The sequence below is a fragment of the Aquarana catesbeiana genome, linkage group LG04 (assembly GCF_042186555.1).
Source record: "Aquarana catesbeiana isolate 2022-GZ linkage group LG04, ASM4218655v1, whole genome shotgun sequence".
Classification (NCBI taxonomy): Eukaryota; Metazoa; Chordata; class Amphibia; order Anura; family Ranidae; genus Aquarana; species Aquarana catesbeiana.
Genome location: NC_133327.1, coordinates 102,415,422 through 102,430,998, shown reverse-complemented (window position 1 = coordinate 102,430,998; position 15,577 = coordinate 102,415,422).

Here is a 15,577-nt window from a genome sequence, read left to right as displayed (position 1 = left end):
GTTGTGCCTTTATTGCCGTTATTACCTCTGGCCATCTGAATTCTGCAGCAGAGAAGGTAAGAAAAAATGTTGGCTTACCCAATTGTCTGACCATGGCTAGCAAATTCTTCAGATTTTTATCCCAGTAAGCTGGACTCCCTCTCAGTGGTTGCATGAACCTTGTGGCATCTCGGTTTCGCACCAACCTTTCAACCTCACACTTGTCCTTTAGCAGCTTGTTGGATATTTTCCGTCCATCCCTGGTATTGGGTTTTCCTTTCCTTAACTGGATGGACATGCTGCTTTTGGCCATGTGTGTTTCTGTGACAAACTGCGCAAAGAAGAGGTAGCTTGTGTCTCTTGCAAAACGAGTATCAACACAAAAAAGCCTTGCATTGAAATACATGCTCGGGGACAGTTTGACTTGTCTTGCCTGGTCCAATGTATTCTGTCCAGTAGGGAACTGAACAGGGAAAGCCATTGCCTCAAGCCTAGGAACTTTAAAGAAGCTGACAGGTGTGTTTCCTTGTGCAGGTGCAATGCTGAATATTCCATCACCGTGTGTCAGTGCTTCCTCTCCAAGGTCAGATGGCTGCAAACAACTGTCTAGGCCAATTCCAGGTCTTAGTGTATCCTTCTCATCCTCTGCATTGGGAGGTTGTTGGTCATGGCCTTCCTGTTGCTCAGAAGCAGCCAGTAAACATGCAGACTGTACCTCTGATGGATCACAATTTTCGATGCGTTCAAGTATCTCCATTATTTCAGTTTCGTCACAACTGTCGAGTTCCATCCCATCATCATTATCATCATCATCAGCGATTGTCTCATCCACTCTAATTGAAATGTCACTGTAGTCGGGGTGTGTGTCAATGAGTTTTGACAGACCTGCTACTACATTTCCCATGTTGACATAATGAAACAGCTGGTGGCCTTTGTAAGTCAGACGTCTTTTCAGCTTCACTCTGTGTAACTGGGATTTGCTGTGCGATCTTGGTAGAGTATTGACCGTGGTTTCCACCTCGGATGGCACACACACTACAGCGCCATGTATAGCTGCCTGTCGACCTTTGGGAAGTGTGATGATCTTGGCAAATGGCAGTATTTTGGCCAAAAGTTGTCTTTCCAGCACATTCAAATCGCAGAGCTCTGGGGGAATGGGCGCCAGCTCCATGTTGTTAGCTACAGCGATGGATGATTTGTGTCCTGCTTTTAAATGTAAATCACAGTTGTGACAAATCCATTCTTTGGTCCTTTCATCTGGTACGGTGCATTGTTCAGGTCCTTGACAGTGATTGTTGCACACATGGACATATTTCCCTGTCAAACAGGCAGCAACAATGTGTAGATTCTTCTTGTAATTGCTGTGAATGCAATGTTTCACTTGGTTAGGGAAAAGGGTGCGATGACACATCGTGCACACAAATGTTGGCCCAGCTTTAATGCATTCATGGAAAGTGGATATAGCTGTCTGCATTAGGCTGTTGTCCACTGGTTGACTGCATTCCCGCATGACACGAGTCCATCGTCTGTATTTCATTCTTATTTTGAAGGCACATTGCATCTTATGGGTTATGCGAAAATCTGCTTGAGTTTGACGCTTCATTTTCATGTAACTCATGCAATGTTGCAAGTGACGTTTTCTGAAAGCAGGATCATTATGATATTTTCTGGTGATGTATTGCTTCTGCTTCAACTTGAAATCGACATTTGTGGCATATTTTCTGGTGATGTATTGCTTCTTCTTCAAGTTGTAATCTGCATTTGTCGCATATTTTCTGGTGGTGTACTGCTTCTGCTTCAAGTTGAAATCTGCATTTGTCGCATATTTTCTGGTGATGTATTGCTTCTTCTTCAAGTTGTAATCTGCATTTGTCGCATATTTTCTGGTCATGTATTGCTTCTGCTTCAAGTTGAAATTGGCATCTGTTGCATATTTGCGAATGATATATTGCTTCTGCTTCAACTTAAAATCAGCATCTGCTCTGTATCGGCTGGTGATGTATGTCCTTTTCTTATTGGTGACAGACATCTTTGTAGCCTTGAAATCACGCCTTCTTTCATTTCTGTGTCTTGTCTTCAGTTTTTGTCGTCTCTGTGCATTTAATTTGGACAATGCCTTACTGTCCTTCCATATGCCCTGTGAGGATTTCGCATCAACTGACCGTGGAGAATGCTTGCTGGCTGGGAATCCAGTGTGTGTTACATCTTTGGTCATCTGTGTCACTTTGTTCTCCACATGCTTTGCATTATGTGGTTTGTCAGATTGCACCAGTGGGGACAGCAAACCATCTGACAGACGTCTTGCACGATGAAATGAGACTGGCATGAAGTCATACTGCAGTCCATCAATAGGGCCTCTGGTGTCTGTAAGGAGCAATTCATACAACTTATAAATCCTTGCCCCCATATCACTCAAATGTGTAAAAGTGATCATAACAGCTTTTCCTTTTCCAGTGGCAGGAAGTCCATCCTTATTTCGACTATGAGAATCAAACAGTCCATATCTCCCAGACTTGTCTCTGAACAATGCAATGCAATATGGCACTACTATAAAAAGTGCATGTGTAACATCTGCATTGAGGCACTGAAGTCTTGTGGAGAGGTCAACAAACCAACCTTGGTTGTCACCGTCTACCGTGTCTCTCATACATCCCGATAACACTGGAGATTTAACAACGTTATACTCATATTTGTCAGTGTTGACTCTGAGGGGCACTTCTTCCATTGTCAAGTGTTGATGCTGATAGACATTTCTTTGTTTTAGCTGTTTTATTGTTGAGCCATACAAGCTGTTGCCCTTCTTCAGTATTTGATCAAGATCACCCTTTCTCACATCATCAAGCTCACTGTGGTATGCCAAAAATGTCAGAGCCATGCATGTACACTGTTTGTTCCTTAACCTTCCATAGCCATGATGACCCTGATGAAATGATGCCTGCACAGAAATCTCACTTGGTACACATGGTTCTTGCATGCCATGGTTTTCAGAAGTGCCCATCACACTGTCACTGTGCTCTTGAACTTGACACTGAGTTGAACATGAAAATGACACCACAGGTTCACTATGTACCTCCTGGGCACATTCACTGTCACAAACCTCCATATCCACTATGCTGCTGTGGGGCTCCGGATCCAGTTTAGTCCAGCGTATCTTTGCAGCTTTAGATCTCTTTCCTTTAGATGGCATGATGATATTTGTGGAAGGAGCTATAATTCTCCTCAGAGCTTTGTTCGAAGAGCTATAATTCCCCTCAGAGTTGTGTTGGAGGAGGAGCTATAATTCGCCTCAGAGCTGTGTGGGAGGAGCTATAACTCCCCTCTGAGCTGTGTGGGAGGAGCAATAATGCTATAATTCCCCTCAGAGCTGTGTGGGAGGAGATACAATTCCCCTTAGTGTTGTGTGGGAGGAGCTATAATTCCCCTTAGAGCTGTGTGGGAGAAGCTATATTTCCCCTCAGAGCTGTGTGGGAGAAGCTACATTTCCCATCAGAGTTGTGTGGGAGAAGCTATAATTCCCCTCAGAGCTGTTTAAAAGGAGCTATAATTCCCCTCACAGCGGTGTGGAAGAAACTATAATTCCTCTCAGAGTTGTGTGGGAGGAGCTCTAATTCTCCTCAGCTGTGTGGGAGGAGCTATAATGCTAAGCTGTAATTCCCCTCAGAGCTGTGTAGGAGGAGCTATAATTCCCCTCACAGCGGTGTGGGAGAAACTATAATTCCCCTCAGAGTTGTGTGGGAGGAGCTATAATGCTAAGCTATAATGATATAATTCCCCTTTGAGCTGTGTGGGAGGAGCTATAATTCCCCTCAAAGCTGTATTGGAGGAGCTATAACTTCCCTCCAAGCTGTGTGGGAGGAGCTATAATGCTATAATTGTCCTTAGAGCTGTGTGAGAGGAGCTATAATTCCCCTCAGAGCTTTGTGATTTTTTTTTTTCAAAAATGATTTTGTTTTTTTGTTTTTTCAAAAATGATTTTTTTTTTTGTTTTTTCAAAAATGATTTTGTTTTTTTGTTTTTTCAAAAATGATTTTTTTAAATGATTTTTTTTTTCAAAAATGAAATTTTTTTTTTCAAAAATGAATTTTGTTTTTTTCAAAAATGATTGTTTTTTTAATTTTTTTTTTTCAAAAGTAATTTTTTTTTCAAAAATATTTTTTTTTTTACATAGGGTGGTCATAATGTTTTGGCTGATCATGGGGTTGTCAGCTTTTGTCACCTCCCACTCTAGTTTTGAACATTTCGCCATTCATTCCTATGGGACCAATTTTGCCGCAAAAACGACGATATTTCGTGGACCATTCGGCGAAACGTTCCACAAAGTAATAGCACACCAATTGGGAAAAATCCGCACGTTTTGGTATATTACTTGTCTCTGTAGTGTGGAAAATGTCGGAGGAGTCTACAAGCATTATCAAGTCTAGCAGATGAAGTCACATGCATTTGGGGTGTCTCAGCATCTTGTGTTTACAACCACTGTTTCCTAGCAACATTTCCTTTTGAACATTTTGCCATTCATTCCTATGGAACCAATTTCGCCGCAAAAACGATGATATTTCGTGGACCATTCGGCGAAACGTTCCACAAAGTGATAGCACACCAATTGGGAACAATCCGCACATTTCGGTATATTACTTGTCTCTGTAGTGTAAAAACTGTGGGAGGAGTCTACAAGCATTATCAAGTCTAGCAGATGAAGTCACATGCATTTGGGGTGTCTCAGCATCTTGTGTTTACAACCACTGTTTCCTAGCAACGCTCATGCCCTGTTTATGCTTCCCAAATACTACTTCATCAAAACTGCCCCATCAGAATTACCCCATCAAAACTGCCCCATCATATTCCTCTATTATAAATCAGTACATGGTGTGTCTGTCCCCTCCCCGGGCTCTGTAATCAGAGCTGAGATGCTCCAGCCACCTTCCCCCCCTGTGTATAACAGAAGCTTTGGTAACCATGGCAACAAAACAAACACTAACAGTACACTCTGATTAATGGCTAAAATTTCCTGAAATGACCTCTAAACAAATGGCCGTATTTTAAAAACTATACATCCTACAGCGAAGATCTTTATATTGTGAGAATCACAAGACCCAGACCTAGATTTTGATGTATAGTATGTCTGTGAAATATTAAAAATGAAGGCACGGTCGCAGTTTAGAAATTGCCCTTCAAATTTGGAGGGGGCTAGAGTGTAGTTTCAATGAATGTCAATGGACGGCGTGAGTTACAAACAAATGGTCATATTGTGAAAACTATCAGGACTATGGCTTAGCCATGGACATGTTTAGTGGCAGCAGGGATAGCTGAACGTTTTGATATAAGATTTGTGTAGGTGGGCTTGAAAATGAGGGAGTGGCGGCAGTTTAGAAATCATGTTCTGATTTTCCAGCTTTTGTCATCTCCCACTCTAGTTTCCCCATTCATTCCTATGGGACCAATTTCGCCGCAAAAATGACGATATTTTGTGAACCATTCGGCGAAACGTTCCACAAAGTAATAGCACACCATTCGGGAACAATCCGCACGTTTCGGTATATTACTTGTCTATGTAGTGTAAAAACTGTGGGAGGAGTTAGGGTGGTAAATTTGGCTATAATAATAAGAATAATATATATGTGAGATAACAGTAAGTGGTCTTGCTATGCAAGAACACTTAATTAAGTGTTCTTGCATAGCAAGACCACTTACTGTTATCTCACATATATATTATTCTTATTATTATAGCCAAATTTACCACCCTAACTCCTCCCACAGTTTTTACACTACATAGACAAGTAATATACCGAAACGTGCGGATTGTTCCCGAATGGTGTGCTATTACTTTGTGGAACGTTTCGCCGAATGGTTCACGAAATATCGTCATTTTTGCGGCGAAATTGGTCCCATAGGAATGAATGGGGAAACTAGAGTGGGAGATGACAAAAGCTGGAAAATCAGAACATGATTTCTAAACTGCCGCCACTCCCTCATTTTCAAGCCCACCTACACAAATCTTATATCAAAACGTTCAGCTATCCCTGCTGCCACTAAACATGTCCACGGCTAAGCCATAGTCCTGATAGTTTTCACAATATGACCATTTGTTTGCAACTCACGCCGTCCATTGACATTCATTGAAACTACACTCTAGCCCCCTCCAAATTTGAAGGGCAATTTCTAAACTGCGACCGTGCCTTCATTTTTAATATTTCAGAGACATACTATACATCAAAATCTAGGTCTGGGTCTTGTGATTCTCACAATATAAAGATCTTCACTGTAGGATGTATAGTTTTTAAAATACAGCCATTTGTTTAGAGGTCATTTCAGGAAATTTTAGCCATTAATCAGAGTGTACTGTTAGTGTTTGTTTTGTTGCCATGGTTACCAAAGCTTCTGTTATACACAGGGGGGAAGGTGGCTGGAGCATCTCAGCTGATTACAGAGCCCGGGGGAGGGGACAGACACATCATGTACTGATTTATAATAGAGGAATATGATGGGGCAGTTTTGATGGGGTAATTCTGATGGGGCAGTTTTGATGAAGCAGTATTTGGGAAGCATAAACAGGGCATGAGCGTTGCTAGGAAACAGTGGTTGTAAACACAAGATGCTGAGACACCCCAAATGCATGTGACTTCATCTGCTAGACTTGATAATGCTTGTAGACTCCTCCCACAGTTTTCACACTACAGAGACAAATAATATACCGAAACGAGCGGATTGTTCCCGATTGGTGTGCTATTACTTTGTGGAATGTTTTGCCGAATGGTCCACGAAATGACGTTTTTGCGGCGAAATTGGTCCCATAGGAATGAATGGCGAAATGTTCAAAACTAGAGTGGGAGGTGACAAAAGCTGACAACCCCATGATCAGCCAAAACATTATGACCACCCCATGATCAGCCAAAACATTATGACCGCCCCATGTAAAAAAAAAAATATTTTTGAAAAAAAAAAAAATTTTTTGAAAAAAGTAAAAAAATAATTTTTGAAAAAAAAAATCATTTTTGAAAAAAAAAAAAAATATTTTTGAAAAAAAAAATATTTTTGAAAAAAAAAAAATTGTTTTTGAAAAAAAAAAATATTTTTGAAAAAAAAATTTCTTTTAAAAAAAAAAATTATTTTTGAAAAAAAAATATATTTGAAAAAAAAAAATATTTTTGAAAAAAAAAATTATTTTTGAAAAAAAAATTACTTTAAAAAAAATAATAATTTCGAAAAAAAAATTATTTTTGAAATTAAAAAATTCATTTTTGAAAAAAAAAATTACCTTTGAAAAAAAAAATTACTTTTGAAAAAAAAAATCATTTTTGAAGAAAAAAAAATCATTTTTGATTAAAAAAAATTCATTTTTGAAAAAAAAAATTACTTTTGAAAAAAATGTTCAGCTCTTTCAGCGAATGATGGAACTTTTTTACTACTATTTATACTTTTTAAAATATTAAGCTTTTTAATTTTTTTTTCACAGTTACTCAAGCCACTCCACCCCACCCAGTTACTCCGCCCACTCCAGTTGTAGAGGCAAGAACACTTTCACAATTTCCCCAGAAATTGTACCTTTTCTAGTAATATATATGTGAGATAACAGTAAGTGGTCTTGCTATGCAAGAACACTTAACAAGTGAAAAGGATCTGCAGCAAAACCTAATGGTGTACACAACACCTAACAATGAATAAGATGAATAAAGTGATGTCGCGCAGACTAGCAAATATTCAAATTCCAAAAAGTGCAGTCAAAAAGAAGTGAAAACTTCATATATAAGTTGAAGGAACTGTGCAAGAATTGTTTACCACAAGGGCCATGAAAATGTAAACAAATAAAAACAAATATCCACTAAATAGGCAAAAAAGTGGAAAAAACAATAATGTGCAAAAAGTCACATGTGCAAAAAGTCGCATGTGCAAAAAATTGCGTGTGCAATATTTGATGACAATAATAGCAAATATAAACAAATAACCACTAAATAAGCAAAAAAATGGAGAAAGAAGTAGAATACTTCTACTTTAAGTGCATACAAGCACTACTGATCATGACATATGATTAAAAAAGCAATCCTGATAGTTCATTCTTGTTGAAAAGGCAACCCCAGTATGCGTGACAATGCCTTGCCCATCATGTTTCATCATGTGACTTTATCTTGGAGCATACCAGTAACCTTGTCCTTCTTCCTTATGGCTTTACAGACCTTGCCCTTTTAAGCCTTAAAGTTTAACTAAAGGCAAAACATTGTTTTGTTTTTGTCTTTTTTTTGGATAGCACAAGGGAGGGTTATAACTCCTGTATTTTATTTATTTTTTGCCATGTGTGTCCCACTGGGGAGATTTTCCTTCACTTCCTGTCCCAAAACAGGAAGTGAGAGGAGATCCCTCCAAAGTGAGGGAATCCTGATGTGTCACCAGGATCTCCAGAACTAGGGTTCCCATTGGAAGATTTATCCTCTATTAGTGTTCTGATGTCAACCCAAAATTTGGAATTTTCTTTCACTTTCACTTTCAGGGATAATGGTAAAGAGGACGAATAGAGAGGGTGAATCTCTCAAATGGGGTCACAGACAGCAATAAAAACTGACAGGTGTTCTAATCCCTCTCCACTCTATCCAAAAAAAAAAAAAAAAAAAAAAAAAGGTTTTGCCCTTAGTTATGCTTTTATTCGCCCACTCCATACACTACTTACATAACAATATATTTGTTAATCCCTAACTACCTACTGAAGTCAAATCTTAATAAAACCAATTAATTACTACTACTGGAAAGGGGTTCTGTATTTCCCACATTTCCCAATCCTATCTTTTTATAAATATGCACTATATTACCAAAAGTATTGGGATGCCTGCCTTTACAGGCACGTGAACAGCATACCAGTCTTAGTCTGTAGGGTTCAATATTGAGTTTGCCCACCCTTTGCAGTTATAACAGCTTCAACTCTTCTTTGAAGGTTGTTCACAAGGTTTAGTAGTGTATCTATGGGAATGTTTGATCATTCTTCCATTCTTGCGCATTTGTGAGGTCAGGCACTGATGTGGACAAGAAGGTCTGGCTCGCAGTGTCCACTCTACTTAATCTCAAAGGTGTTCTATGGGATTGAGGTCAGGACTCTGTGCAGACTAGTCAAGTTCCTTCACCCCAAACTCACTCATCCATGTCTTTATGGACCTTGCTTTGTGCACTGGTCCAAATCATTTGGGGGAGGGGCGATTATGGTTAGACATGTGCAATTCATTTCGTTCCAGAATATTTTTTCTACGAAATTCAACAAATTCGTTAATTCAAAAATATTTGAATTGACCCGTTAAACAAATTTTTCCGAAAATTCAGAAATTTGAAAATACGAAAATCCAAAAATCGAAAATTTGCAAATTCAAAGATTCGGAAATTTGAAGATTTGAAAATCAATAAAAAACGAAAATCTGAAAATCTAAAATTCGGACATTCAAAAATTAGAAAGTTCAGAAATTTGGTAATTTGAAAATAAGAAATTCGAAAGCCCGAAAATTTTAAAATCTAAAATAATAACTAACTAATAATAACTATTACTAACTATTAAATTATAGGTATTGTAATTTCCTTTCAAATTTGGCTGTTAGTGAACGTAATGAATACGAATTTATCCAAAGTTACGAATTATCCAAAATAATGAATGCTGCATCTAAACGAATGGAACGTAACAAATTAATAATAATACATAATAGAAATAATAACTATAAAAACTTTTATTATTATTTTATTATTAATTTGTTACGATCCATTCGTTTAGTTGCGGTATTTGTTATTTTGGATAATTCGTAACTTCAGATAAATTTGTATTCATTACATTCAGCCAAATTTGAAAGGAAATTCCAACACCTATAATTTAATAGTTAGTTATTATTAGTTAGTTATTATTTCTGGTTTTCGTTTTTATTTTTGGATTTTCGTTCTTATTTATGGATTTTTGTTCTTATTTTTGGATTTTCGTTCTTTTTTTCTGATTTTCATTCTTAAATTGATTGATTTTTGAATTTCTAAATTTTCTAATTTTCGGATTTAGAATTTATCAATTTCCGAATTTCCGAATGTTCGAATTTTCAAATTTGTAAAATTTTTCGAAAAAACGAATTTCGATCATAACGAAGGACCCGAAAAAAGTGCACATGTTTATTTATATCAAAGCCACAAAATCTCTGCGCTTAGGACAGAGGACAAAGAAGAGGGAAAGAAGAAGGAAGAAGAGGGGGATGTAAGATGCAGGGGGGTGTGTACCCCAATAAAGAGAGAGGAAGGATGAGGGAAAAGGGATCAGTGAGTGGAGATAGCCAGAAAAGAGAGAAGCTAAGGTGTGCTGCCTCCCCTAGTTAAGCCCTCAAAGGGAGTTAACGTGTATGAAGGAATGTAAATGGGGGTATGGCGCTCCCTAGTGGGGGGTATATAAGTGATACAGTATATTGTGATGCGGTAAATGCTTAGTATGTATCATACACAAAGGGTGAAGAGTGCAATATCTCATACATGAATTAAAACCCTAAAACATTGTTTAAATTGGTGAGACCAAAAAAAATATTAATAAATAATGAAATGTGGCGAGAACACCCCTATATTACATTCACATGTATTGATAAGTGTAAGATAGTGGCAAATAGTGACCACTAGGTGCTACTACTATATAAACTGTACAGCTTATGTGATGAGTTCAACGTGTTTCAAAGGTAAGTGACAAATGCAATCCAATCGAAAAAATTATAAACAAAAAATTAATGTAAATAATATAAAATATTAAAGGAAAATACAAAATGCAAAAAGTCTGTTCAAAGGTGGTGCGTTTCCAAAATGTGAATATCAGGACAAAAGTTCCAAGAGCTTTAGTGACTGTAGTGCTCACAGAGGAGAGTATCCGTGACTTCTGTGCTCTCCCTTTTGGCTCCCCACTCACCAGCTCCCAATACCCCTGCAGGGGTGACAGACACTTTAAGATCCCAATGCCGTCCTCTTGGTAGGTATCCCATGGTTGCTGAGATATGGTATCCTCTCTCCCAGGAATTCCAAGTCACTTTTCCATACCACGTCCAAGAAGGGGATCGCCAGAGAACTCCACTAGTAGCTTTGTGCTGCACTGGCTCCCACGTCTCGTCTAGGTGGAGCCCTCCTGACTCCTGGGTCAGACTTGTCTGCAGTGTGGAGCCCAGAACCCTGGTCTGGTCATTACTTAAATCCCAGAACACACTAATGTGTTCTGGGATTTAAGTAATGACCAGACCAGGGTTCTGGGCTCCACCCTGCAGACAAGTCTGACCCAGGAGTCAGGAGGGCTCCACCTAGACGAGACGTGGGAGCCAGTGCAGCACAAAGCTACTAGTGGAGTTCTCTGGCGATCCCCTTCTTGGACGTGGTATGGAAAAGTGACTTGGAATTCTTGGGAGAGAGGATACCATATCTCAGCAACCACGGGATACCTACCAAGAGGACGGCATTGGGATCTTAAAGTGTCTGTCACCCCTGCAGGAGTATTGGGAGCTGGTGAGTGGGGAGCCAAAAGGGGGAGCACAGACGTCACGGATACTCTCCTCTGTGAGCACTACAGTCACTAAAGCTCTTGGAACTTTTGTCCTGATATTCACATTTTGGAAACGCACCACCTTTGAACAGACTTTTTGCATTTTGTATTTTCCTTTAATATTTTATATTATTTACATTAATTTTTTTGTTTATAATTTTTTCGATTGGATTGCATTTGTCACTTACCTTTGAAACACGTTGAACTCATCACATAAGCTGTCTAGTTTATATAGTAGTAGCACCTAGTGGTCACTATTTGCCACTATCTTACACTTATCAATACATGTGAATGTAATATAGGGGTGTTCTCACCACATTTTATTATTTATTAATATTTTTTTTGGTCTCACCAATTTAAACAATGTTTTAGGGTTTTAATTCATGTATGAGATATTGCACTCTTCACCCTTTGTGTATGATACATACTAAGCATTTACCGCATCACAATATACTGTATCACTTATATACCCCCCACTAGGGAGCGCCATACCCCCATTTACATTCCTACATGTTTATTTATGGTGTGTTTTTTTTCTTTTTCAGGGGTTGGAACTCTTAAGGCATCAGCATAACATGGCATTTGGGGATTTGGGGAAGGCCCCTTCCTGTTCCAAAATTACTGCTCACCAGTGCACAAACACGGTTCATAAAGACATGGATGAGTGAGTTGTGGGGTAGAGGAACTTGACTGATATCAACTCGATAGAACGCCTTTGGGATGAATTAGAGTGGAGACTGTGAGCCAGGCCTTTTCGTCCACATCAGTGCCTGACCTCACAAATGCGCTTCTGGAAGAATGGTCAAACATTCCCATAGACATACTCCTAAACCTTGTGGACAGCCTTCCCAGAAGAGTTGAAGCTGTTATAGCTGCAAATGGTGGGACAAATTAATAGTGAACCCTACAGACTAAGACTGGGATGCCATTAAAGTTCATGTGCGTGTAAAGGCAGGTGTCCCAATACTTTTGGTAATATAGTGTATGCATGGAAAATACAGACTCCCTTTTGGTTGAAGTAATTAAGGTAGAAGTAACCGAAAAAAAAAAGGCTCTTCTGTCAAAACTATTATACTTACCTGGTAGCAATTTGTAGCCACCCTGGCTGTATGATTATGTCAGATTTTTGCGTCTCAAATCGGTACAATTGTTTTGCATAGAAATTTGATGTTTTATATTGTAGGTCTGTAATTCTTAGCATTAACACACCTAAATCTATCCAAACAAGAGTCTAGTAGATATCCCTGGTGCGATAAAGTTTGAAACACAAAATCATAAATTATACTATAATAAATAACTATAAATAATTATAAAAAATAATAATATAATAATAAAATTAATTTTCCCACGATTCATTATCGCTCAATTCTAATTTACTATCACTGTTTTCTAGCTGGTCTAAAACCACTTTTGACGTAAAGGGATACTTTTTAGTTGCTATGGACAATCTCAAGTTTCCAGGCAGAAAGAACAGTATATATAATATACAGTAAAACTGCATGCAGGGCATTGGACCAAGCACTAGGGACAAAAGGAAGGTGAAATGATTTCATACAGTAATGTAATCTGTAAGATTACAGTGTACTGTATGTGTTATAAATTTTCTATTTTTTGAATTTGCCACCGGGCTCCGTCCCCATACGTTGCGACGCTCGCAGGGAATGGAGCCTGGCACACAGAGGCATCGGGCGGAGAACACAGCCTGCAGACAAAGCGGGGGGACATCGCAGGATCCTGGGGTCAAAGTAAGTAACCTGCACCAGGACCTGCAATGCAATCCCAAGTGTGGCTTGGGGTTACCACTAATGGTACTGAAATTTAACCCCGAGCCACACTCGGGAAAACTGCCAGGGAGGTTAAAATCAGAACATATCTTACAGATGCCAGGAATAGAGCTGGGTGTCGAGATAATGTAACTCCAACATGCATGTGTGGAGGTTACATCATCAGTGATTTCTAATTCAGCAAAAAAAGAAGATGGCAGATCCGGTAGAAAGGTGAACTAACATGGCACTAGTGAGGAACAATAGAGGAGATGGGGGGAAGAAGAGAAGAAATAATATGGCAAAAGCAGGGATGAAGAGGATTCAGGAATTTTGGACCTCACAATGGTGAGCAGACCCAGAAGTCAACATGTCATAATGTATGCTGGCTGCCTGCACCATGGCGGCCTGAGCTCAGCATTGGCCGCCAGACTGGAAACACTTCCTCCAGCCACACATGCAACCAATATGGCCGATGGCATGGAGACAGGGGAAGCTGCGGGCCCAGCATTGTCAGGAGGCATCCCCCTGGCTGTTTCAGAGGATCAATACATCAAGATGGCCCAGGCAGTAGCAGCCATCCTGTCTCCCACAATCACAGCTGCTGTAGACAGAGCAATAGCATCAGGCATCACACATCTCAGAAAGGAGCTGAGGGACCATGCCAAGAGAGTCTCAGAAATAGCTCTCCGGCTATCTGATCTGGAATATGGAATGAAAACCACCCAGACCAATGACCAACAATTTTCCCAAACGCAGCAATATATCCTAGAGATACTCGAGGATTTGGAAAAATCTTTCCCGTCGGAACAATCTGAGAATTATTGGTCTCCCCGAGTCATTTAATGCTAGCTCCCTGTCAGAGATTTGCGCAACATGCATCCCAGAAGCTCTAGGGATCACTGCGTAGAGGAAAGGGCTCATCGCCTGGGGACCCCTTCGAATGATCGCCGCTCCCCCTTCCTGTCTTTGTGCTTTATCTAAATTACACTGACAGAGTGGCCATACTAAGATCCTTTCGCAATGCTAAGTCTCTCCAAGTTGACGGTCACAAGTTGCTCCTGTTCGCGGACTACTCTCAAGAAATCTCTCGTAGGCACAAGGCCTTTCAACCCATATGTGCTGTGCTATTTCAGAAAGGCATGAAGTTCACCCTGGCCTACCTTGCCATCCTATGCTTTACTAACTCACCTGGTGAACCAAAGTCTTTTTCACAACCGGAGGAGGCGACAAATTACTTGCAACCATACCTTCATATCTCACTGGAACCTCACTCAGTGAATGTATCTCCTTGCCTGCTCGGTCCCAGGGACCAACGCAGCCCTAGGAAGGACTCACCAAAAAGACCCTGCTACGCCAACAACTCAAGCCGTAACAAACCCCACTGACAAGTCTTTTGGCTGTATATCTAACAACTATTAACCACTGTTCATTGCTGCATTGCTTTTGTACTAGCTTATCTTGTTGCCCTGTTAATTGGTCTTAAATAGATAGCTTTATAATTTCAATATGTCCTCCTTTATTTTACAGCCTTATCGGAGGTTGCCTACTAGTTTTCATCTGCTGCATGCTGGAGCTAGGCCCCATACTTTTCACCGCTCTACATTTATTTTTCCAGAAAGACTCGACTTTTCACAGCTCTTAGACGAATCTCTTGTGCATCTCCAGTAACGCTGCATATGTTGGTTGGCTCATGTGGAAGAAAGTGATGTCCACACTACTTGCGGTTTGTTTATGTTTATTTTTCCCATTAATTCCCTGCTGGTTTAGTTGTTATTCTACACTAGGGATGAGCCGAACACCCCCCGGTTCGGTTTGCATCAGAACCTGCGAATGAACCGAAAGTTTGCGCAAACTTTAGAACCCCGTTAAAGTCTATGGGACTTGAATGTTCAAAATCAAAAATGCTCATTTTAAAGGCTAATATGCAAGTTATTGTCCTAAAAAGGGTTTGGGGACCCGGGTCCTGCCCCAGGAGACATGTATCAATGCAAAAAAAGTTTTAAAAACAGCCGTTTTTTCGGGAGCAGTGATTTTAATGATGCTTAAAGTGAAAAAAAAGTGAAATATTGCTTTAAATATTGTACCGGGGGGGTGTCTATAGTATGCCTGTGAAGTGGCACGTGTTTCCCGTGTTTAGAACTGTCCCTGCACAAAATGACATTTCTAAAGGAAAAAAAGTCATTTAAAACTGCTTGTGGCTTTAATGTACAGTGGGGACGGAAAGTATTCAGGCCCCCTTAAATTTTTCACTCTTTGTTATATTGCAGCCATTTGCTAAAATCATTTAAGTTCATTTCCCTCATTAATGTACACATAACACCCC